The sequence below is a fragment of the Physeter macrocephalus genome, chromosome 6, assembly GCF_002837175.3.
Source record: "Physeter macrocephalus isolate SW-GA chromosome 6, ASM283717v5, whole genome shotgun sequence".
NCBI lineage: Eukaryota > Metazoa > Chordata > Mammalia > Artiodactyla > Physeteridae > Physeter > Physeter macrocephalus.
The window spans coordinates 98,433,133-98,458,118 of NC_041219.1; the positions used below are offsets into that span (position 1 = coordinate 98,433,133).

The 24,986-nt window shown below is 35.7% G+C and overlaps 1 protein-coding gene across 1 annotated transcript in view; it reads left to right on the forward strand.

Annotated features, from left to right (window-relative positions):
• Nucleotides 1-24,986, forward strand: part of SLC2A13 (solute carrier family 2 member 13) — a 473,922-nt gene that overhangs the window by 223,819 nt on the left and 225,117 nt on the right. The gene's annotated exons all lie outside the window — the stretch shown is intronic.

Below are 24,986 nucleotides of genomic sequence, written 5' to 3' on the forward strand. Positions count from 1 at the left end.
AGAAAAATACAAATTATGTAAAATTAAATTTTACCTAGTAAACCATTTGTATTTGGGACTCTTGATATTTTCCTTTAAAATTACTTGGGTTATAATGAATTGTTCCACGGTAATTTGAGAAGAGTGAATTAGTTAAAATAATGGCTAGGGCCCAATGACCGATTAGATTAAATTGGAATTTGCTAAGAAACTCCATCTTGAATACATCCACGCCGTTTGTGAATTTGACTTTGATGGTAATTATTGTTGGACTTCAGCTTCCTGGACTACATTGTTAATATTGGTTCTCTCCTCCTTCCCTCTAACATTTACTTTCATTTTTTCCTCACCTTTATCAGCTCTATTTAGGCCCATCTGTTGGTATGGTGCCCAGCATTTTTGTTTCTGGATGTGGCACACCATGACTTATCTGAGGCACGTCCACTGTCCTCAGTGTGGTGATGATATGGAATTGTAACAAGGCTAGCACCAAGCTTTCAAATAATGCAATGCAGTAATAACCCTATGTGAAAATCTAATTTATCAACCTAAATTAAAATATGCCCTATTTCTGAAAACCATTTTTGTTTGTTCTGCTTAATAATCTGTAGAAATTGAAATCTTTTTATGAAATCCATCTTTCACCCCAAGTTTGTGTGAACCTGAAATATGAGGTATTTTGAATTCTATTTTTTGCCAAGAAAAGTTCATAGAAAGATCATATGGGAAAATATTGAAAGATAAATCATCCTTACAATTGTATTATGTAATCTTACCATGTTTAGTTTTCTCTTTTCTCCCTCATGGGATCTTTATTTCTATCTTCATTAATTATTTAATGTTCTGTCTCAGTTAAGGAAATAGATTTACTTCTTGGAATATTTAGTTTTTTCATTCTCTACCATGAAAAAAATATATATGTGATGTGATTGTATTTAAGTATCTTTTATTTGTATAACTTATGTTTATATCCTATCCCATACCTTATCATCCTCTTCTATCCTGTCGTGCATAGGACTTCTAAGATCTTAAAACCATTACATACTTCAGACACTACATTTAACTTTTAGAAGAGGCAATTTTCTGTTATGACTCTGATCAGTTAATAATTTCAAACATGCAACTGAATAGATTATTCTCTATTCACAAGAGAGAAAGAACAGAGCAAATGGAGTTCTGTTTTCCTGATAAATTCCTGGTATATTATTGCACTGCCTCACAGACCAATAAAATATTTCCACATCTGTCAAAATAAAAGGGAGAGTAATGATAGATGAAGATGATGATGATTAATGTGAAGACAGCTCTCTTAAGAAATTCTCATGTGATCTATTCTAAACCCTAGTTATAATGTCAATAATTTTCCATTTTCTGACTACAAATTTTTATTTTATTAATAAATGGATCCTCCCCACATTATTATTACCACAACCAAAATGTGTATGGGTGAGTAATTAGGTAGGTAGGCAGGTAGGTAGGGAGGGAGAGAGAGAAAAAAAAAAGAGAAAGAAAGAAGACAACTGGTTCCATCTGGGTTTGATAACATCTTGCTTCTTTTGAGGAACTTAAAATAAGCTATATTTTGATATGTCTTGATAAACATAAAATCAGTCCATCTTGGACAGGTGGAAGGTATCAGATTTTTACCTGGGAAGACCGAGAGGTTCAATGGCTTATTTTAAGGTTACACAGAAAATCCGCAGTAAAGAGAAGGAAATCCAGAATTTTAAGCTTTTTATGTCATCTTCAGATAAAAGGAACTGTGGGTGTGTGAACTTCTTTTGGACATTCCATACCAGTCCTTTATTTTTAAGCTACTCTTCTTTTTGGTTAATGCTCCCAGCTTCATCTCTTCTTACTCTTCCCTTTTCTACTAAAAGTAGGGGTGGGAAATAGGCAATTATATTGGCTGGGCAGATCATTCTTACCTCTATAACTGCTTTACCTTAATCCCCAGTGGGTCACTTCTTCTATTGTATTTATAAGAGATAATAGAAAATATTTTGGAAAATATGCCCTTGCAATAATAATCTTAGTAGGTATCATTATTGAGCATCAATACCAGTACTACTCTAGCATGTATTAGCTCAATAAATGTTAACAGAAAAGGAAAAATAGGACAAAACTCTTAGCCTAATGGTGTAATTATTTATTATCATGATAAAAACAAAAATGTTTACTGTTTTATATATATATATCTAACACTATAAAATATTTTCATAGACATGATCTCCCTTGTTCTTTATAAAAATCCTGTCAAGTAGGCAGGGCGGTTCTGTTTATTCTCAAGCCAAGGCAGCAAAGGCTTAATGAGTTAAAGTGACTTGTCCACTCACACAATAAGTTTTAGAGCTGAGGGTAGAACCCTGATTTTCTGACTCTAGGTCACCTGGGCTACCCTTCAGTTGTAAAACACCTGAAATGCCCAGGGCTGACTCTTTAAAGCTTGTTTGGGGGTAATATAAGTCAACAAATCAAAGTTAGTGAAATTCACTACCACCCAAGGATAAAAGTCCCAAACGACTCTGTGCTAATAAAATTGCATCCATCTCAAGAATCATAAAACTCATCAAACTATTTAATCTACTGGTACCCAGTTGAGGCCTTTGCTTTATACTCTGATTTAGAGTTCTTGGGCTGGCCGGGCTGATGGTATGATATTTGTTAATCAAATTTAATTAATTTCATAAGTGCAATATTTCTGAATCTGTTCCATTCTCATATTTTATCCCCAACAAGCTCTCCGAGTGTAAAAAATTACCATGCAATCAGGAAACATGGCACAACAAGCAGGCCAGATGGTGGTAAATGCAGAGAAAAATAAAGGTGACAGGAAATAAGAAGAAAAGAATAAGGATTTATGCTCTCTTATGTTGTAAGTCTGAACCAGAGGTGATGTTTTACTCTCTCTGAGGTCCTCAGCAGGCAGCATGAGTGGACCAAAATACTAACTCACTAATGTGAGCCTTCTCCTCTCTCTGCATCCTCAGTGGGGCTCAGAACATAATCCAAAAAGCTATTGAAAGATAATATGCTTATCTCATTGGAATGTTTCAAGATGAGTGTATTTTAGTCATTTGTGTTAATTGGGTGAAAGTCATTGAATGAATGAGAAAATGTTCAGTTTCATGGTTCACTCTTTTGAAAGATGAGTTTAGAGTGCTGGGAAGAATATTGACCCAGGAATCAGGATAATTACTTTCAAGATCTGTCTCCACCATGGAACTTTGGGCATGCCAGATAACTGCCTTCATTCTAATTACCTATAAAGTGAAATAGATGGACTTTAATGTACATTTGAATGAGGAAAAATGGAGTTTCAAGTGAAAGTGGAAGCTCAAACATTTGCGTTTGAAATACTTTAAACCTTTCTTGAGTGAAAAGTTATCAGGAGATTGATTTTAATCTAAAAAGAAAAAAGTAAGCAATAAAATGGGAGTTTCATAAGAGATGGTGAGAGTATATTTTCTTGAATATAATAATCTTTTGTTTTCTTTTTATAATTCACAAATAATTGTGTCCTGTAATAGGAATCTTAAAACTACATCTGCTAAAGTATTCATTTATTTATTCTTCAACCAGCATTTACTATATTGTTGATAGAGCTTCAGATATTTGGAAACTAAAATTCTTGTCTTTGAGAAGTCTATATTCTACTTAAGCAGACAGACCAAATAATTATAATGCAGTATTATAAAAAAACAAATTAATATGCTATATGAACACAGAAAAAATGAGTGACTGATTCTACCTCGAAAATAAAGAGGGCACATATAAACAATTTTTTGTTATTTAAAAATTTTTCTTTATATGGAATCATTTTGGGGGTAGAAACATGGTACATCAAATATTAACACAACCTGTGGTGTTAGATCTGAATTTAAATCGAAACCCATCACGCTTGCTAGCTGTGTAAACTCTACAAGCTTCTTAACTTCTCAGATCCTCAGCGATCTTAAAATCAGGAAGAATATCTCCTGTGGTTCTTGTGATTAAATGAAATATCCTATATGTTTCAGGCCCAAGAGGGGAACTGAGACCATGTTAACTTCCCTTCTGCTCACTGTGTCCTGCAGCTTAGAAATTCCAGAGCATTTGTGGAAAGCAGGGCCATTCCATAGTTGATTCATTCTCTTTGGCCCAAACCTATCCATCAGTCCAGCATTTGAAGCATCCTTTGTAGAAGCAAAATTGTTGTAATACCCTTTTTTTCATACTTGTCTCTAATTTTCAATACATAGAAAGAAGTCAAAATAGTGTTTTTCTTCTAACTTATAAATGTGGTAGGAGTGTTGTCGGCTTCAGTGTTAGATACATTCTTTACCTCTTAAGTCAGGGAGAGAAGACTTCAATGACTTTTATTTTTAATTAATTTTTATTGGATTATAGTTGCTTTACAGTGTTGTGTTAGTTTCTTGCTGTACAGCAAAGTGAGTCAGTCATACGTATACATATATCCACTCTTTTTTAGATTTCCTTCCCATTTAGGTCACCACAGAACACTGAGTAGAGTTCCCTGTGCTGTACAGTAGGTTCTCATTAGTTATCTATTTTATACACAGTAGTGTATGTATGTCAGTCCCAATCTCCCAACTCATCGCATCCCCTCTTCCCTCCTTGGTAACCATAAGTTTGTTCTCTACATCTGTGACTCTATTTCTGCTTTGCAAATAAGTTCATCTGTACCATTTTTCTAGATTCTGCATGTAAGCGAACCAGAAAAGACCTCAGTGACTTTTGAACAATAAGAGCTAATAATGCCTCCTTAGGAAGTGGGGGATCTGTGACTAAGTATACCCTGGGTGGCATGACTTGTGGTTTACATCAAAAGATAGTCAAATCCTTTTGGCATGTTTTCCAAGTCAGATGTGAATTTAAGGTTTGTGATAATTAATCGAAATTTATCTCCACTGGTTTGTAAAGTATCAGCAACTAAGATTTGGGTTCCTCAGGACATCTTTGGTGATATGAAAATATGATTTCCTTGACTGCCCTTTCTCTGACTGATACGTTTTGCTGAAAGGTAAGCAGAAGAAATGCTGTTAGATGAGTTGAGAAAATGCTGTTAATGAGTTGAAATAACAGCATGAAATCCAAGGATGTGCCCCAGGAAATAGGCCTGCTGTGTCCCTAAAGCAGAACCTTGCCCCCCAAATCATATGTGAGTTTGAGAGTAACCAGTCCAGTTAGTTCCAGGTAGACTATTACAAAATTGTAAAAGTGTTTATTCTTTAAACAAATCGGTGGAAGGCACTCCTCCAGGGACTAGATAAACACAATATGACATAGCCCATCCCCAGGGAACTTTGGTCTTTTCCCTTATCTTTAAAAGGAGATACTGTCACCTGTCTTGAAAGGTTGCTTTGAAGATGAAGTGAGGCATGAAATGTCTGCCACACAGGAGGTACTTAGAGGATGTTGTGGAGTTTGGTTCTCTTCTTCTCACACTCACATTTGTTATCCTCTCAATTAGTCAGGTATCTGGGATGTCCTCACTTGGCCAGCGTTCTCTTTAAAAATTTTCCCTTATTGGCACGTCATAGCATTTCATCTTGAGTCTCCTTCATGACTTTTTCTTCTCAATTTATACTTTAAGGCTGGTACTCCGCAGGCCTTGGCTTACAACTCTGCTGGGAGATTTTGTTCACTTCCATAGTTTCAGTGACCAGCTACACGGAAGAGATGGCTTAGCCTACATTTCCAGATCAGAACTCCTCTGAGATGCAGAGTCATATTCAACTGCTGGGCATTTTTATTTGGATATCCTACTCTCATCAATCTCTACATGCATAAAACTGAATCCCTATTGTTTCTCACCAATTCTGCCCCTCCTCCTATTATCCCCATCTCAGTGAAGGGTATGACTAGTGGGTGCCCAAGACTAAGGCTGGGGAGCCAAGACATCCAAATTCAACCAGTCGCAATTTCCTTAATTTTACTCCCTTAACACCTTTTATATCCTTCCTATTCTCTTCATTTTCATTATCTGTCCGAGTTTAGCCCTGCTTTAGTTAGGGTTCATTGTATTTGCAAGTATTTGAATTTTACTCCAACCTAACTTAAGAAAAATCAGGGCAGTTTACAGTAAGGGCACAGGGACTGAAGTCAAGAGATACAGCTGTACCTACCAAGAGGCTGTCAACAAAAAAATCAATCCGTAGTCAATCTAAGAAAGAAATGGAAAATTTCTTTACTTGGGCCAACCTGAGGTTTATAACCTGGGAGACAGTCTCTCAGAGAGCTCTGAGAATCTTCTGAAGAGGTAAAGGGGGAGGCCAATATATGTGTGATTTTGGTGAAGGGAGTACATGCAACCAAGCACACATTTTGGTAGATGGTCACTGCTATAGTCACTAGGAATAGACATCTTAGTTAATGGTTTTAGTGCTTTTATAGGTATGGGAAGATACAAGATTCAAGTTCATAAAAATTTCTCCTGAAAATGTCTAACTGTCTGAGGGGCAGTTCTGTCACTTTTACCTCATCCTGATCTTTGCCTGGAATTCCTTTCTGGGTATATTGTAGGTCAGCGACTGCAGTGATTAATGACTTGATTCTTGTAGAAGTGGGCAACATTCTTTATTTTACAATCCCTTCCCTTTCAGTCTTAATTTTGACCAAGGTGTGGGAGGCATTTCATGAGCAGTTTGTCCCACAGTGCTAGGAATGCTCATTCCCAGATCAGGCAAGGATTTCATTGATAGGCCACTCAATGTGCTATTACTGGACTAGGTCCTGTTACCAGTAGCCAAAGCCTCTGGACCACTGCTTTACTAGTCTGTTATGATCCAGGAAATGGTTCCCTCTCATTGCTTCTTCCCATATCTAGACTTACAGTATTATTACAATCATTGATCTTATAGAACTATATATTTGATCAATCATTTCAAGTTACCTAATCATCATTAATTTTATCTGACACTCAGTCACATATTTGGTAACTCGAGAAACAATAATCTTATAAAATAGGCAGAATAGAAGTAATATAGCTAGTAGGTCATAAGTATTTAAGCTAAGAACTTCCAGTAGGTTTGGCCCAGTATCTCCTCAGGTTGTCTGACTAGTCTGTTCTGCACCAATTGTTATCTTTAAGGGAAATGATAAATTGGCAGTGGACATGCATAAAGTTCACCAAAGATGTCTGCACCTACAAGGAAAATAGTGGGTCATTGTGACCCCTTACGGGATTGAGAAAACAGTGTTACCTTCTAAGGAGCTACATCGCTGGTGCCAGAAGGTGAAAAATTGATCTATGTGGTTCAGCCGGTATTTCTCCTATTAGGGAGGTCTGGTTAAGGCATAATGTAGATGTACACTAGAAGGAAGGGTAGAGGCCAAAATGGGCAGAGAAAAATTTTACATTTAAATTTTTTCTTGTCTTGCCTTAAAATATGAATTTTTATTTCATCAGGGCTGAAACCAGAAACGCAGCCTCTGTGTCCACATGGTATTGTGTTCTTGTTTCTCTCTGGCTATATGCATTCTCTTCCTTCTTTCTCTTTGAGATCTTTCTCTGATTTTGCTCATATGTGATCACACTCTGCCACCATAACCTTGGATACACTTCTAAGTTCAAGCATCACAAAAGATTGACTGGAATTGTCTCAATTCCTAATTCCTAAGAGAGAAAAATCAAAGTGAACCGCCCTTTGTGAGGGAGGATGTGAGGCCAGACAGCTGGGCAATACCATAGGAGGAGATGCACAGAGAATTTTTCTGCAATAAATCTCATGTCTCTCATTTTATCCTTCTTATCTCTGCATGTGAACTTTCTGAAACAAAGTCAAATCTTATCCCATCTTGACTTAAAATCATTTAATGGTAGCCATAGTGTTCAGCAGAGTTCTAAGTCTAGAGCCCTCCGTGGTCTGAATTTTGTCCATCTCTGCACTGTCCTGTGTCCAACCACTTCTCACATGCTTTTGCCTCCTGCTATATGGAACATCCTCTGCTTTAGGTGATGATTAATTGAAGCCTCAGGGCCTTCATACATACTGTTCTCCCAACTCAGGTCACAGGCCATCTCCCTACACTCAGGAGCTAATTCAGATGATCCTCCTTTAGCCTCCTATAGCACTCTGAGTAGATAACTGTCATAACAGTTATTGTGCTTTATTTGTTTGTGCTTTATTTAATAACATTTATGCTTTATAAAACTGCAGATTTATTTTTTTATTTCCCCAGAAAGACTATACAAATAATAAAATTGCCCCCCCCTCAAAGTACTCCCCAGGGAGAGCCAGCTACATTTTTGTTCTTACTGACTCTTTTGTTTTTATTCTGTTCATCACCATGGTCATAGTATGGTGTTATGCTGGATCTGTCTCTGTCTGACTATGTGAGTGTCTTCCTTAACTAGTTTGCAGTTATGACCTCAGGAAAACAAAAGCAATGACATTCAAGATTTGAGAACAGGATTTTTCAAAACCACTGCCAAATGAGTTTTTATCTTTAGAATTAGTGACAAGCTATAATGACATTTCTACTAATTTATAATATTGGTTAGATACTCTTTAAGTTTAGTTTGGGGTTCAACACTGAAGGTCCCATGACAAAAATTCTGAAGACAGAGGTCTTGGTTCCTTCTTAGGGCAAATGAAGAGCTAAGGTAGTGACTTCTATCCACATTTGTGATAGTACTTCCTGTGGCTGATAGAATTGCATGATTTCAAATGCTATTAAGCTGCTAGATGCAGAGACAAATAGTCTAATGACATGTCATTCATGGCAGGGAGAAAAATGAACAGTGTTCCCTGCTGGAACATCTTCATTTATTTTGATAAGATTATTTTTTACTGGGCAGATTAAAATATACAGAACGAAATATAAGGTGCTTCTGTTTCCATTTTGGTAAAAACACACAGTACCAGAAAATAGAAAACGTATAGAGTATATTTAACTATGTGATTTTAACTACAGTTTCCTGCATAGAATTAACAGTCTCCTCCTGGATTCTTCTGATGATCTTCTTCAACTTCCTTAAGGTTCTCCCCTCAGTCACTTGTCATAACTTTGTTGGAGAAGTTTAATTCTGTATCTAAGACTATTTGCAAGGACTAAATTTGGCCCCGAGACATGTTTTCTTTGGAAAGGACAGAATTTTTGCACTTGTTAAATTTCACACTAAAGTCCAGATTTCAAGGGGACTGCATTTCCTCTTGGAGCCTATGTGTCCTCTCCAGTTCCCCACATTCCCTGCTACTCTCCATAGCTGGGCACCATCAAGACGGTTAAGGTTGTGCCACCTGCCCTAAGAAATCAACATTCAATTAATAGTCTACTTAGAACTTTCGCATGTATGTCCTGTTCAAGGCTGTATAAAAATGAGGGCAGATAATTTAGATTGCTCTGATTTTAGGAATAGCAATATAGTCTAATCATTACAGCAAAGCTGTGGATATTTGTAAAATGTTCAGTTTCATCTTCTACCCTCAAGACCTTCATTCCACATTAAAAAAAATGTTTTTGAGACTAAGTGGATGAGACTACCATTTGCCAACACTTTACAATCATTTTTATCAACTAAGAGGGAATGTGCTCTAGGTGACGTCAGAATCAGATCTAACAATGTTGTTAGAATTAAATGAGATACCATATTTAATGTACTCTAAGGTGACTAACTTATAGCAGCTGATTATTTATTACATTATTATTTTATTTGGCATCAGACAGATCTGGAGTCAAATTTTACCATGTGTCCTGACCAGTTGTGCTACCTTGAATGACTTACACAGCCACTTGAAGTCTCAGCTTTCTTATTTACAAATGGGATATAATCTACCTTCCAGGGTGGTTGTGTTTTCCTTCATTCTTACCCATCTCAGTGAGCAGTGCTCCCATCTATCCAGTGCTCAGGCCCAAAACCCAGGGGTCATCATTGATTTTCTTCTCTTTTTACTTCCCAATCCAGTTCTCCAGTAAGTCTTAGCCCCCAAACCATGATTTTCAAACTGTGCAGAGGCATGAGACACTCCTTACAGGGGAACCGAGGGATATTTTAAATTAAATGTGTGAGGGAAACACTACATGCTCAGACTACCAGTATTAAGTAGTTTTACTTTAATAAACAGAACCATTAGGTATTTCTTTTGGCTTAGAGGTGCTGAAAAAAATTACTCAGACACGAAGGGCTCCATGAAGCAAACAAGTTTGGGAACTTCAGCTGTATGGTGTAGTTTATATCCTTCCCCTTATCTTCATCTCCACTACTACCAGCCACACTAGCCACTATTGTCTCATTTATTGCAATTGTCAGTCTCCTAACTGGTCTTTCTGTTTCCATGTTTACCCTCCATAAACCATTCTCCACAGAGCAGCCAGAATTAAGATCTTAACTCTCCATTACTCAGAAACTTCTGGTAGCTTTCCATCACACTTAAAGTCAGCCCGACTTTTCACCATGTTCCTGTGACTCTGCTCTTTGGGCTCACATCTTGTTTACCATTCTCATCTCCTGGTACTCACCCCAGCACTCACCAGGTTTCAAGCACAATGGCTTTTTTCCTTTCATTTGTTTCTCAAACTCTCTATGTTTGTTCCCACCTTAGAGACTTTGCAGTTGCTTTTCCTTCTGCCTGCAAAGATCTTTCTCTAGATATTCGCAGTGGCTGGTTCCTTGTCACTTGTGTCTAAATTTAAATGTAAACACCTCAGATAGGCCTTGACCCTATTTGACCTCCTCCCTTCACTGTTATATCTCTCCATTTATTTTCTTCATAGTATTTATCACTGCCTAAAATTATCCTCTTTGTTTACTTGTTTGTTAATAAGCTCATGAGAGTAGAGCCCTCATCTGTCTTATTCACCTTTAAATTTTGCTCGGCATACAGTAGACACTCAGAAAATATTGGTAGCATTGGAAATGTGGACAAATGCTTGTTCTGTTTCCCTTCTTTAGAACTGAATGATGTCACTGATGATCATGTGTCCTTTGCTGTTTCTTTATAGTAAAGTCTTGCTGAAGTTTTGAAAGATGGGGAACCTAAGTGTCTTGGGGGGTCAAATGTTGGAGCATTTATTTATTTTGCTTTAATAGATTATTTTGCTTTAATAGTCAAGAAATGTAGTCATACTGCACTCTACCTTTATTTGAAGTGCCTGACTTTTCCAAATCCTTAGTAAATTTATTAAATTTATTAAACAACTGAGAAAAAATTCCTTTTCTATTTTCCTCTTTACCCAAATCTCTGAATTGGCAAACCTCGTAGTTGGAGAAGTATTGGAGTAATATATAGTAAAGTCAAAATCACTCCTGTATATCCCTCATTCCATTAAAACACAGAACTGAAAACAGCATGGAAGAGAGGTATTTATATAGCCTTTGGGTTTATCCCAAATGAACAAACTGGATTGCCAAATTGTATTGCACAGGGTCAGTTTGCAGTTCAGTGAGATGAATCTTTGCAACAATCAGTAAAGAGAAGAATAGCTTCATGAGTAACAAAATGAGGACTCCATGATTGGACCTCAATAAAACTATAATATAATAATACAGAATAATATACAATAAATTAAATCTATAATAACATTTTTGTAATTAGGGTAAAATGCAAACAAGTAAATTCAGATAAGTATTTACAATTGTAGGTATTTATGTTCTGGCTGTTTGTTTTGTGGGAGAGTATTTCTTTCTTTCACTAATCTTTACAGAGTGTACCTCAAACTTACTAATTGGTTATCTTCTAAGGATTTAAAATTCAGTTGGAAATTTCCCAGTGGTTAACTATGTGGCTATGTTAAACTGTTATACAAAATCCCCTTATGCCTTACCATATCTGAAGTGCTGAAACAATCATATCATTGCTGTTGTAGGAAAACTTCCAAGTTACGACTCAAGATTCCAAGTGTATTTTCCCTCAGCCCCAGAATTCCTGTAGCACCAGTTCCAGACGGGAGTAGAATGAGAGAACACAGATGGTCAGGAGGCCCAGGTACAGGTGTGGGTGTAGGTAGGTACCAGACCCTGTCAGCAGGAGAATGGGTGCACAGGAGAGGGACTGGCAACAGCAAAGTCATTGGCAAGGGCAGCTGGTTGTAGTGATGAAACTCTGGTTATTGTAGGGTGTTTGTCTTGCCCCTGGTAGGGGAGGAAGGAAGTAGATGATGCTTATAATTGTTCTGACAGTGTTAGAGGTGAAAGGGGCACAAGATCATTCCCATGTATCAATTGTTAGTATGTTTGTATATAAATGGTTATCTCTAATATGAATATATTAGTTGATAATTCAAATGATTTCTAAAACCAAAAAATCTGAAACGATTAGGGCTTCTCAGCATGGATCGTATAGTAATCGTTTGTTCCCACATGATCATTAGAAAGCCAATTTATGAATTAATTTGGCTATTAAAATTATACTGGTAATTTAGGTTCCATGTACACAATGTTTCAACAACCAGGTGAAAAATATTGGTTAGCTGGTTATTTTGATAGTAGAATATGAATCAAATGGCTTGATTGATTTGAAGATTGATCTATCAAAGCACAGTAAAACAAGTTTTTCTATTTTCCTGATTTTAAAGTTTTTTCAATAAACAATAAACTATGCACTTGAATCTGGGTCATTTATGTGGTGGGTTAAAAAAGTCACTCATTTTAACGTTATTCATATTTTATATTTTGAGTTTAATTTTTATTGTGGTATTACATATACAAGAGTCAAGGTAGTATAAGGTTTACCATGAAAAGCAGTTGTCCCTGTCCCTCATCCTCTACCTCAAGTTCTACTCTCCAAGGACAGTTACTTTCACTTCTTTTTTGTGTGTGTGTTACGCAGACCTCTCACTGCTGTGGCCTCTCCCATTGCGGAGCACAGGCTCCAGACGTGCAGGCTCAGCGGCCATGGCTCACGGGCCTAGCTGCTCCGTGGCATGTGGGATCTTCCCGGACCGGGGCACGAACCCGTGTTCCCTGCATCGGCAGGCGGACTCTCAACCACTGCGCCACCAGGGAAGCCCACTTTCACTTCTTTTAGATATTTCTCTCCATATTAACTCTATCTGTATTTCTAAGTAAATAATATTTATATAATTTTTATTGATTTCAATGCTTGCAATTCTGTATTGACTTTCCATTACAGAAGATACTTCTTTCAACCACCTCCATTCACATTCACATTCACACAATTCCCCCCACCTTTATAATTATATCTCAAGTTTTGGGATTAACTAATATTCACTGTTTTCAACATTGTGACTACAGAAACATTGTTTCCAACTGAGCAACTCAGTGAGCTGTGAGTATGTGTACTTCTGTTGTGCTGCACATCTTCTGTTTGCTACTAAGGTGACACCTCCATCTTTCTCTACCTTACTCTGCCTGAGCCTGGCCTGATGAACTGATTGATATATGCGTACCAACATTTTTTCCTCCCCTATTGTAAATAATTGCCTCCTCCTTTAATTTGCTCAGTGTTCTGTGTACCCCTCATTAATCCTTTCTGCACACTCAGTGGAACTGCGAAACCCCTCTCTTGTTGGTTAAACCTAATAAGAAACATCAGGAAATCCATCCTTGTACTTCTGCTTCCCCACGCCTTGCCTTACTTGCTGACCCTCCTCCTGGAGCCTCCATTATCCTGCCTGCCCCATCCCCCCATCAGGATGCTGTCCAGGTGCAGCTGTAGGAATTCTCTTGACTTCTCATTAGCTTCCCTGTTTCCTGGATCCCATTTCCTCTCTTTAGCCTTGCAATGCAGTAGTTGACTGTGAAAAGCTCAATGGGAAGTAAAAAAAAACTGAGACCATGAAAATCTCTATTCTGCCCCCAGACTTAATTGTTATTCTCCCTCAGAATTTTCAAGCCATAGACTCTCATTTTCAGACCATGCCGTCCAGCTGGCCTTCATTATACCTGTTCTCCTCAAATCTGCAAGCTTGGTTGCTCACTGTCTCTAGACATTAAACCTCTGCCTCCTTCCAGGTGTGGGTAGGGTGAGAGATCTGGGAGGGAGATGAGGGGCTCTAACTGATTGTTATAAAGACTCTCAACTTGTTTTCAGTCAGTGTCTGAAATATCTGGTACCTCCAATCCTTGGACTTTTCTGGAGTTCTGTCATGTAACTCATCCCTTGCTCCCCCACTCCCATATGCTCTGATGTTTTAAGCAAGTCACCACATGTCTAATCTCTTATCAGTCTGAAACTTCTAGTTTAATGTTCTTTATCTTTGCATAGTTTTTAAAACTTTTAACTTATTTTATAGTAGTTTTAGTGGACAAGTTGAGGAAATAAAGGTGCTGGGTTTAACTGGACATAAGTATTTTAAAATATTAAGGCAAAATATGGTCAATTTCATAATTGAAATGCTTCTCTGAAGTAAAATACATGTTGTTTAAAATATTAGTTCTGTCATAGATTAGAGGACCATATCCTGTTACATTGATCTATATTTCTGTTTTTATGCCAGTACCATACTATTTTGATTACTGCAGCTTTGTAGTATAGTCTGAAGTCAGGGAGTCTGACTACTCCAGCTCTGTTTTTCTTTCTCAAGATTGCTTTAGCTATTCAAGGTCTTTTGTGTTTCCAAACAAATTTAAAAAATTTTTTATTCTAGTTGTGTGAAAAATGCCATTGGTAATTTCATAGGAATTGCATTGAATCTGTAGATTGCCTTTAGTAGTATGGTCATTTTGACAATTTTGCTTCTTCCAATCCAGGAACATGGTATATCTTTCCATCTGTTTCTGTCAGCTTCAATTTCTTTCATCAGCATTTTATAGTTTTTGGAGTGCAGATCTTTTGCCTCCTTAGGTAGGTTTATTGCTAGGTTTTATGTCTGTTTTTTTTTTTTTTTTTTTGATGCAGTGGTAAATGGGACTGTTTTCTAAATTTCTCTTTCTAATCTTTCATTGTTAGTGTATAGAAATGCAACAGATTTCTGTGTATTAATTTTGTATCCTGCAACTTTACCGAATTCATTGATGAGCTCTAGTAACATTCTGGTAGCATCTTTCAGATTTTCTGTGTGTAGTATTATGTCATCTGCAGACAGTGAGAGTTTTACGTCTTCTTTTCCAGTTTGGATCCCTTTTATTTCTTTTTCTTCTCTGTCATGGCTAGGCCTTCGAAAACTATGTTGAATAAAAGTGGTGAGAGTGAACATCCTTGTCTTGTTTCTGATCTCAATTAATCTATGACAAAGGAGGCAAGAATATGCATTGGAGAAAAAACAGTCCCTTCAATAAATGGTGCTGGGAAAACTGGACAGCTATATGTGAAAGAATGAAATTAGAGTATTCTCTAACACAGTACACAAAAATAAACTCAAAATGGATTAAAGACCTAATTGTAAGACAAAATACTATAAAATTCCTAGAAGAAAACATAGGCAGGACACTCTTTCACATAAATTGCAGCAATATCTTTTTGGATCCGTCTGCTAGAGTAATGGAAATAAATAAACAAATCAGACCTAATTAAACTTAAAAGCTTTTGCTGCACAGCAAAAGAAACCATAAACTAAACAAAAATGCCTACAGAATGGGAGAAAGTATTTGCAAACACCCTGCATCGGCAGGCGGACTCTCAACCACTGCGCCACCAGGGAAGCCCACTTTCACTTCTTTTAGATATTTCTCTCCATATTAACTCTATCTGTATTTCTAAGTAAATAATATTTATATAATTTTTATTGATTTCAATGCTTGCAATTCTGTATTGACTTTCCATTACAGAAGATACTTCTTTCAACCACCTCCATTCACATTCACATTCACACAATTCCCCCCACCTTTATAATTATATCTCAAGTTTTGGGATTAACTAATATTCACTGTTTTCAACATTGTGACTACAGAAACATTGTTTCCAACTGAGCAACTCAGTGAGCTGTGAGTATGTGTACTTCTGTTGTGCTGCACATCTTCTGTTTGCTACTAAGGTGACACCTCCATCTTTCTCTACCTTACTCTGCCTGAGCCTGGCCTGATGAACTGATTGATATATGCGTACCAACATTTTTTCCTCCCCTATTGTAAATAATTGCCTCCTCCTTTAATTTGCTCAGTGTTCTGTGTACCCCTCATTAATCCTTTCTGCACACTCAGTGGAACTGCGAAACCCCTCTCTTGTTGGTTAAACCTAATAAGAAACATCAGGAAATCCATCCTTGTACTTCTGCTTCCCCACGCCTTGCCTTACTTGCTGACCCTCCTCCTGGAGCCTCCATTATCCTGCCTGCCCCATCCCCCCATCAGGATGCTGTCCAGGTGCAGCTGTAGGAATTCTCTTGACTTCTCATTAGCTTCCCTGTTTCCTGGATCCCATTTCCTCTCTTTAGCCTTGCAATGCAGTAGTTGACTGTGAAAAGCTCAATGGGAAGTAAAAAAAAACTGAGACCATGAAAATCTCTATTCTGCCCCCAGACTTAATTGTTATTCTCCCTCAGAATTTTCAAGCCATAGACTCTCATTTTCAGACCATGCCGTCCAGCTGGCCTTCATTATACCTGTTCTCCTCAAATCTGCAAGCTTGGTTGCTCACTGTCTCTAGACATTAAACCTCTGCCTCCTTCCAGGTGCGGGTAGGGTGAGAGATCTGGGAGGGAGATGAGGGGCTCTAACTGATTGTTATAAAGACTCTCAACTTGTTTTCAGTCAGTGTCTGAAATATCTGGTACCTCCAATCCTTGGACTTTTCTGGAGTTCTGTCATGTAACTCATCCCTTGCTCCCCCACTCCCATATGCTCTGATGTTTTAAGCAAGTCACCACATGTCTAATCTCTTATCAGTCTGAAACTTCTAGTTTAATGTTCTTTATCTTTGCATAGTTTTTAAAACTTTTAACTTATTTTATAGTAGTTTTAGTGGACAAGTTGAGGAAATAAAGGTGCTGGGTTTAACTGGACATAAGTATTTTAAAATATTAAGGCAAAATATGGTCAATTTCATAATTGAAATGCTTCTCTGAAGTAAAATACATGTTGTTTAAAATATTAGTTCTGTCATAGATTAGAGGACCATATCCTGTTACATTGATCTATATTTCTGTTTTTATGCCAGTACCATACTATTTTGATTACTGCAGCTTTGTAGTATAGTCTGAAGTCAGGGAGTCTGACTACTCCAGCTCTGTTTTTCTTTCTCAAGATTGCTTTAGCTATTCAAGGTCTTTTGTGTTTCCAAACAAATTTAAAAAATTTTTTATTCTAGTTGTGTGAAAAATGCCATTGGTAATTTCATAGGAATTGCATTGAATCTGTAGATTGCCTTTAGTAGTATGGTCATTTTGACAATTTTGCTTCTTCCAATCCAGGAACATGGTATATCTTTCCATCTGTTTCTGTCAGCTTCAATTTCTTTCATCAGCATTTTATAGTTTTTGGAGTGCAGATCTTTTGCCTCCTTAGGTAGGTTTATTGCTAGGTTTTATGTCTGTTTTTTTTTTTTTTTTTTTGATGCAGTGGTAAATGGGACTGTTTTCTAAATTTCTCTTTCTAATCTTTCATTGTTAGTGTATAGAAATGCAACAGATTTCTGTGTATTAATTTTGTATCCTGCAACTTTACCGAATTCATTGATGAGCTCTAGTAACATTCTGGTAGCATCTTTCAGATTTTCTGTGTGTAGTATTATGTCATCTGCAGACAGTGAGAGTTTTACGTCTTCTTTTCCAGTTTGGATCCCTTTTATTTCTTTTTCTTCTCTGTCATGGCTAGGCCTTCGAAAACTATGTTGAATAAAAGTGGTGAGAGTGAACATCCTTGTCTTGTTTCTGATCTCAATTAATCTATGACAAAGGAGGCAAGAATATGCATTGGAGAAAAAACAGTCCCTTCAATAAATGGTGCTGGGAAAACTGGACAGCTATATGTGAAAGAATGAAATTAGAGTATTCTCTAACACAGTACACAAAAATAAACTCAAAATGGATTAAAGACCTAATTGTAAGACAAAATACTATAAAATTCCTAGAAGAAAACATAGGCAGGACACTCTTTCACATAAATTGCAGCAATATCTTTTTGGATCCGTCTGCTAGAGTAATGGAAATAAATAAACAAATCAGACCTAATTAAACTTAAAAGCTTTTGCTGCACAGCAAAAGAAACCATAAACTAAACAAAAATGCCTACAGAATGGGAGAAAGTATTTGCAAACAGTGCAACTGACAAGGCATTAATCTCCAAAATATACAAACAGCTCATACAGCTCAAATCAAAAAAGCAAACAACCCAATCAGAAATTGGGCAGAAATTGTAAATATTTCTCCAGAGAAGACATACAGATGGCCACAAGGCACATAAAAAGATGCTCAACATTGGTAATTATTAGAGAAATGCAAATCAAAACTACAAAGAGGTATGACCTCACACTGGTCAGAATGGCCATCATCAAAAAGCTTACAAATAAAAATTCCTGGAGAGGGTGTAGAGAAAAAGGAACCCTCCTACCCTGTTGGTGGGAATGTAAATTGGTACAGCTACAGCCACTATGGGCAACAGTATGGGGTTCCTTAAAAAACTAAAAATAAAGCTACCATATGATCCTGCAATCCCACTCCTGGGCATATATCTGGAGAAAACCATAATTCAAAAACATGCGTGCACCCCAGTGTTCACCGCATCACTATTTACAAAAACCAAGACATGGAAGTAACCTAAATGTCCACTGGTAGATGAATGGATAAAGAAGATGTGGTATATATATACAATGGAATACAATTTAGCCATAAAAAAGAATGAAATAATGCCATTTGTAGCAACATGGATGGACCTAGAGATTATCATACTAGGTGAAGTAAGCCAGACAGAAAAAGGTTCATATCATACGATATCACTTATATATGTATTCTAAAAAAAAAAAAAGAACTTATTTCCAAAACATAGAGAGACTCATCAACACAGAAAACAGATTTATATTATCAAAGGGGGATGGGTGGTTGGTGGAGGGATAAATTAGGAGGTTAGGATTAACATATATACACTACTATATAGCACATAGATAACCTAAAGGACCTACTGTATAGCTCAGGGAACTACACTCAGTGTTTTGTAATGACCTATAAGGGAAGAGAATTTGAAGAACAGTGTGTGTGTATAACTGAATCGCTGTGCTGTACAACTGAAAGTAACATGATATTGTAAATCAACATATTCAATTAAAAAAGGAAAGTTATGCAAAACAAAAATAAACAACTATTTCACTATAAAAATTAGTTCTGTACTTAATATATCTTCAAAATTTTTAAGATTTAAAAATCTTAACTCTCATCATCTGTATAGTACAGAATCTAGCATTTTGGTTCTATTTTATGTATTGCTCATTTATTAGAAGAAGCACTCTTGGTACCACCACTCACACAGAAAGTGCAGTCAGAGCCTGAATGAAGGATTGGCAGGCTCTCAAGTTAAATCAGTAAATTTACATATTAGAAATAGCATTGTAAATCAAAGATACTTCAATTTAAAAAAAGAGAAAGAAATAGCATGGATTTACTTTATAGACTTTTTTAGTCTGAGTAAGATTTTTTGCTCGAATTAGAAAGCAGAAACTGGGCCAAAGCATATCAAAACTTAGTGCTCTGTGACATTAAATATTTTTTCTGATGTGTGAAATATCATTGTTTAATTTTTGAAATAGATGTTGTGTTAAAACATTGTTTCCCTTTTAGAAATAATGTTGCTATAGGAGAGAATCAAAATGAAGTAATGTAAGTAATAAATTCTTAAACATATACCAGGCTCTTGTTACTGGAAATTTAATTCATTTTTCAACAATATATGCATTTGATACTAAGCTTACAATTACACATATGTTTTAATTTATACTTTAATGTTTGTGTGTCCAATTAACTTGAAGTTTAATTTATTTAATTACTTATTTCAGGGACTTCAAGGGTATGTACTGTTTATTTTTGTATTCCACACTTCCATAGGAGCTCAATAAATGTTGAAATAAGACAGTCATGTTTTGTATATCAGCACAGTGCTTTGAACATACTGAAGCTTAATAAATTCATCAAATTAAAGCATATCCTTTAGCTTTTCTGAATGTCCCTTAAAATAAAAATTTTGAATATGAAACAAAATTTAGCCAAGTTTCTATAGCATTGCATATTGATTTTGAAAAACAGCTTTGAGGGTAACTAGCAAATGCAATATTCTTTTCTTGTTTGGTGTTATTCTTTTAGAAAAGATACATTCTAATTAGATGTAGGCCAGATATAATGAATATGCTTCTTTGAAATATAAAACATTTATTAACTTTAATAGCCCATGAAATCCTGAACTTATTGTATATTAAAGATTTTATATTATATTTATTTATTTTTTTAACATCTTTATTGGAGTATAATTGCTTTACAATGGTGTGTTAGTTTCTGCTTTATAACAAAGTGAATCAGTTATACATACACATATGTTCCCATATCTCTTCCCTCTTGCGTCTCCCTCCCTTCCACCCTCCCTATCCCACCCCTCTAGGTGGTCACAAAGCACCGAGCTGATCTCCCTGTGCCATGTGGCTGCCCCACCCTCCCTATCCCACCCCTCTCGGTGGTCACAAAGCACAGAGGTGATCTCCCTGTGCTATGCGGCAGCTTCCCACTAGCTATCTAATTTACATTTGGTAGTGTATATATGTCCCTGCCACTCTCTCACTTCGTCACAGCTTACCCTTCCCCCTCCCCATGTCCTCAAGTCCATGCTCTAGTAGGTCTGTGTTTTATTCCCGTCCTACCACTAATCTCTTCATGACATTTTTTTTTCTTAGATTCCATATATATGTGTTAGCATACGGTATTTGTTTTTCTCCTTCTGACTTACTTCACTCTGTATGACAGACTCCAGGTCTATCCACCTCATTACAAATAACTCAATTTCGTTTCTTTTTATGGCTGAGTAATATTCCATTGTATATATGTGCCACATCTTCTTTATCCATTCATCCGATAATGGACACTTAGGTTGCTTCCCTGTCCTGGCTATTGTAAATAGAGCTGCAATGAACATTTTGGTACATGACTCTTTTTGAATTATGGTTTTCTCAGGGTATATGCCCAGTAGTGGGATTGCTGGGTCGTATGGTAGTTCTATTTGTAGTTTTTGGGGAGATAAAGGCAAGGATATTCTTTGATTAATATGTTTATACTTTTTCCACAAAACTTTTTAATTCATATGCCTCACCAGTTTTCAATTAGTTTACTCTGTACATTGATCATTATTCTATACCTAGAAGAAAATATTAAACTCTGCAAGTATTTTGGTATCATGGATCAAAGGTAGAAGTAAACTTGTGAAATTCAAGATTTTAAAAAATTCTATAAAATGCACAAAATGTTATGGAGCATGTCATAAAGAGAATGAGAGAGAAACATTATTTCTCGACTCAGAAGCCCCACACCATTTGATTTTAATACAAGAACTATAGATATTTGGCTGACAGGAATCTTATCTCTTTAAAATGCTTAATGCACAATCTACTACTGTTTAATTTGTATGTGAACAAACTAAATGCGTTGGTTCTAAAGGTACTATTAATTATGTACCAGCACCTTGATGGATTGCTCCATCAGCTGAGCAGCCTTTCTCAATCAAATAGCATCAGGAAGAGAATCTTCTCTATAAATGAAACCTATAAAAATTCTTCGCATTTAAAGTTAGAGCTGTATACAGTTTATAAAATTGTAAAGATTTAGTATCTATTGAAATGATGATATGGCTGTTAAAATACCAGGGAAAGATATGTCAAAATACTTAAGAGCAGTTTGGAAAACAATATTACATGTCTCACTCATTTATTATAGAATGCTGACCATGCAATTCATCTCTTGGCTCCCACTTTTATAAATGTCAGAACCGTATAAATATGTTTGAATTTTTGAAATTCCTTATAAGAAAAGTATCTATAATGTTTCCTGAGAGCACTCGTTATAACATATGTCTTTGAAACTTCCCAAGCCTCTAAACCTGAAATGTACATGTAGGATATTCTTATTCCCTTCCTCAAAATAGTTATCAGTCACTATTTAATAAAATCTTCCTTGTCTTTGAGTGGAAAGAATTACTTAAATGAAAAGGATTACTATTATTCACATATTTTAGTGACTGAGGATGAATTTATTGTGTTTTGAGGGACATTTTATTTCTCACTGCTTTAATATTCTGCACATTATTTGAATTTTTCCAATAAATTCCAAACAACCTTTGTTTCAGTATTATAAATATTTAACCAACCAAATAAAGAAGTACATCAAATCCATGCCCAGTTGAAGCAATAGGCTCCTTTTGTATTTTGGAATCTATCCCTTTCATAAAGGACTGCATAGGCTATCCTAACAACTAGGTGAGAGTCACTAAAGAAATTAATGTGGTTAACTTAAATAAAATAGGAAAATTATTTATTTTTTATTAGACTCTGTACTGCTATGAAAGATTGGTAAATATTGATATGACTTAAATGTGCTATTAGTTGATTTGGTTTTAAATGCTTTAGACAGTTTTTTTCATATTCAATTAATTTATCATTCATCTTTCCATGTACTAAAACTGAAGCATCTTAGAGGAAAAGAAATATGCATTTTATTTTATTTTATTAAATCATTGAATTCTCCATGTTAAGAATCTAATTAAAATGCAGCTTTTCTAAAGTAATGGTTGTTTTGGTTTTGTTTTCATTAATTATTTCATAGGCAACCCCAGAATGACCCAGATGTTGGAGTCATTAGATAACAATTTTAAAGCATCGGTTATAACTATGCTCCAAGAGATGTAAGATGATATGTTTGTAATGAATGAAAAGATAGGGAATCTCAGGAAACTATGAAGAATAACCAAATGCAGATTTTACAACTGAAAAATAAAGTACCAGAAGTAAAGTGTTTACTAGATGGCTTTAATATCAGAATGAAGACAATAAAAATCTGAAGAAGAGCAAGAAAAAAGTTTTTTTTGAGTAAAGATAGCCTCAGATTATGTGAGGCAATTTCAGAAGAAAAATGGAGTCCCAGATGGAGAGAGTGAGATAATGGAGCAGGAAAAAGAAATAGAAAAAATACTGGCAGAAAAGCCTCTGAAATTTGTTAGGAGACACAAATTTACAGATTTATGGACTCAACAATCTGTTTTTTTGTTATTTAGTTTTAAGAGTATTCTATGTATTGTGGCTATTAATCTCTTATAGGATATATGATTTGCAAAATTTTCTCCCATTCTGTGGGCTACTTTGTTACTCTGTTGATATTGTCTTTTGATGCACAAAATTTTTAAAAATTTTTAAGAAGTCTAATTTGTGTATTTTTTTTCTTTTTTTGCCTGTGCCTCTGGTGTTATATATAAGAAATCATTTCATGAAGCTTTTGTCCTGTGTTTTCTTCTAAGAGTTTTATAATTTTAGGTCTTACATTTAGATTTTTGATCCATATTGAGTTAATTTTTGAATGTGGTATTAGGTAAGGATCCAATTCCTTTCTTTGCATTTAGATATCCAGTTTTCGCAGAACCATTTGTTGAAAAGACTGTTAAAACTCCATATGAATTTTCTATCTCTATTTCTGAAAAAAACATCCCTGAGACTTTTGTAGGAATTGCATTGAATCTGTAGAACACTTTGGATAGTATTGACATCTTAGCAATATTAAGTCCTCCAATCCATGAACATAGGATGTGTTTCCATGTATTTATGTCTTCCTTAATGTCTTTTAGAAAAAAATTGTAGTTTTCATTGTACGAGTCTTTCACCTCCTTGCTTAAGTTAATTTCTAAGTATTTTATTCTTTTTGATGCTGTTGTACATGGAATTATTTTCTTTTTTTCCTTTGAGATTGTTCATTGTCATTGTATAGAAATTCAATTGATTTTTGTCTGTTGGCTTTATATCCTGCTACTTTGCTGAATTTGTTTATTACTTCTGGCAGAATTTTTATAGAAACTTTAGGGGTTTTGGCATAAAAGACCATCTTATCTGCTAACAGAGATCGTTTTACTTCTCCTTTATTTTTCTTGCCTAATTGCTCTGGCTAGAACTTCCAATACTATGCTGAATCGAAGTGGAAAATGGGCATCCTTGTCTTTTTCCTGATCTTGGAGGAAAAGCTTTTAGTCTTTCACCATTGAGTATGATGATTACTATGGGTTTTTCTTATATTGCTTTTACTATGTTGCGATAGTTTTCTTCTATTTCTGGTTTGTTAACTGTCTTTATCACAAAAGGGTGTTGAATTTTATCAAATGCTTTTTCTGCATCAATTAAGATGCGCTCATGTGATTTTTTCCTTTTGTTGATATGACATATTGCATTGATTGATTTTCATATGTTGAACCATCCTTACATTCCCATAATAAATCCCACTTGTTCATGATGTATAATCCTTTTAATATACTGCTAAATTTGGTTTGCTAGTTTGTTCATAAAGAATTTTGGTCTTTAATTTTATAATGTCTGTCTGGCTTTGGTATCTGGGTAATTCTGGCCTCATAGAATGAGTTAGAAAGTGTCCCTTCCTCTTCAATTTTTTGGGAAACTTTGGAAAGGATTGATAGTAGTTGTTTAAATGTTTGGTAGAATTCACCAGTGAAGCTATCTAATCCAGTGCTTTTCTTTGCTGGAAGATTTTTGACTACTGATTCAAACACCTTAATAGTTGTAGGATTATTCAGATGTTCTGTTTCTTCATAATTTAGTCTTAGTAAGTTTTGTGTTTCTTGGAATTACATGTAGTCCATTACATGTAGGTTATCCAATTTATTGGATATAATTGTTCATAGTACTCTCTTATAATCCTTTTTATTTCTGTAGTATCTGTAGTAATGTCCCCACTTTCATTTCTGATTTTAGTACTTGAGTCTTCTCTTTTTAATTTAGTCCATCTAGCTAAAGATTTGTCAAATTTATTGATCTTTTCAAAGAACCAACTTCTTTTTTTTAATTCTTCTAATGCTTTTTAAAAATTTAATTTATTTATTTATTTTTGGCTGCATTGGGTCTTCGTTGCTGTGTGCAGGCTTTTCTCTAGTTGTGGCGAGTGGAGGCTACTCTTCGTTGCAGTGCACAGGCTTCTCATTGCGGTGG